Consider the following 2,049-nt stretch of genomic DNA (forward strand, 5'->3'; position numbering starts at 1 on the left):
CTCTAAACAAATTAATTATGTTCTGCCTCAACGTGGTCCGCTTCGCGTTTGTTCCCAGCGACTCGACTAAATCTCCCCCTTTTCTCCTCGTTTCAGCGTTTTCATTCGATGCCAGGTTCTCCATTTTTCCACCGCGCAAAGCTATAAAATGTGTGCAGCACGTGTATATAAATTCGCGAGGGAATAACGAGGTTGGTCCTTCGAGCTCCGACCCGAGAAGGGGTAGAAAATCTAGTCAAAGTGGCCGCGAAATTGCAAAAAACGGCTTCCGTATCGGTAAGCCCTGTAACGAGCGGTAAGCCCTTATTCCCAGGTGCGTGCCGGGAATCGAAGACAAATGAACCCCCTCGATGCAAAGTCTCTCTCTCCCTCTATTTCCGGTGTCCTCTCGCAGTCTGTCCAAACGAGGTTACCACCGGGAGAAAGAACGACGATGGAGAAACGAAGGATAGGTGGAAAAGAGGAGAGAGGAGAGAATGTCGAACACGGTCTGTAAATTGAACGGTATTATTTGCTGGGAAATGGAAATCTTCGTGGAAAGGCTCTCCCTTCTCTCTCTCTGTTCATTTCTCGTTTGTTGAGAAGGAGAGAGAGAGAGAGAGGGAAGCGGCGGTAACTTAAAAGCACGGTCTTTAGTCGATGGAACCGCTTCAGCGAGAGAGCGTTTAGCTAAGCTCTAGCCGTTGGAGAAAAAAAAAGAGAGAAGAGAAGTGTATATATGCACTACTCGTTCACGAAATTCTGATATTTTCTCCCGTGACGGAGAAGAAAGGAGTTTCACCTTTCCCTTCGAAGCCTCGATTTTTCTACTCTCTTTTCCTTCTTTTTCCATCGACCTCGCGCGCGGCAACTCTTTCGTGTAATCCTTTCGCCGGTTCCCAGGTAGGCACAAAGGGCGCTCGGGGGAGGAAAAAAGGGGAGCGTTTTTACGGGCTTCCTTTGCGAGAGATCGACGCCCATCGGCGCGGGAAAAGTTCCAATTTCCCTTTTATCGGGGATCCCGTTCCATTTCGGGCGTCGCACATAATATTCCTCCTCCTTCCTCCACTCCGGCGAGCTTTGAAACCGCGGGATGAAACGACCAGCCCGGCGATTTCCTTTTCTTCGACGGGGACGCGTTCGATCGTGATCGAAGAAAAGCCAACCACAATGGCGGGCACTTCAATCTTCCGACAAATCGCCCGACGATAAATCAGGCTGTTCGGAGAGAAGGCAATTTTCCATGAAACAGTTTAGCTAATTCTCCTCGTTCCACGAAACACCGATATCGGGAAAAATTTTCACCTAGCCGCCCCCGGAATAGATGTTCCCCATTTTCAAGCGACGAAACACATCTGGAAATTCTCCCCACGAGCTATCTTACAATCGGCCCCATAATTCATAATGATTTAAAATGCGTCAGTTCGTAGGCGAACGCTTTTCGCCGAATCACCATGGACCAGCATACGCGGCCATCGTCGTCCCCGCTTCACTCTTGTCTCGTCACTCGGCCGCGGAGGTGGCCATTATTTAAATTTCGTTCCCGCTGATTCATCGTTTCAACGTCAATCTCTGCTCCGTTCGCCGTGGAAATTTATCTGCAGCCAGGAACCAGACCGGGAGAGAAAGAGAGAGAGAGAGAGGAATCTCTGTTCGTCGGCAATCGATCCGATTCGTTTCGAGAAGGAATACGGAACCAGCCACGCGCTGTCGTCGTCGTCGTCGTTCCGCTCAAGGGGGATCCTGTGGCTTTAACTTTGATCCCCCGTGAACAATGTTACCGGCTCTAACGATCGTTACACGCAACACGTAATTTTCATCCGCCATCCTATAGACACAGCCTCGCAGAGAAACTGCAACCCCTTCGTTCGAATCGTTCGCCCCGAAGCGTCCGTTTCGTTATTACGCAGCCTTCGATCTACTAACCCAGTGAGCTCGTGCGTATTACCTGTGTCAATACGCCAAAACCACCCCGTTCACTCGTGGCTATTATTGATCTTAACGAGAATCCCCGCCGCTTGTTCGTGATTTCAGGTTGAAAAGCAAACGACGGAATTACCATCTATTTAA

At 49.8% G+C, this 2,049-nt stretch overlaps 1 protein-coding gene across 1 annotated transcript in view; it reads right to left on the minus strand.

The window, feature by feature from the left end:
• The window catches only part of LOC108572821, a 66,579-nt gene that overhangs the window by 38,556 nt on the left and 25,974 nt on the right, over positions 1-2,049 (minus strand). The window lies entirely within an intron of this gene.

Source organism: Habropoda laboriosa, unplaced genomic scaffold, assembly GCF_001263275.1.
Source record: "Habropoda laboriosa isolate 0110345459 unplaced genomic scaffold, ASM126327v1 scaffold102, whole genome shotgun sequence".
Taxonomy (NCBI): Eukaryota; Metazoa; Arthropoda; class Insecta; order Hymenoptera; family Apidae; genus Habropoda; species Habropoda laboriosa.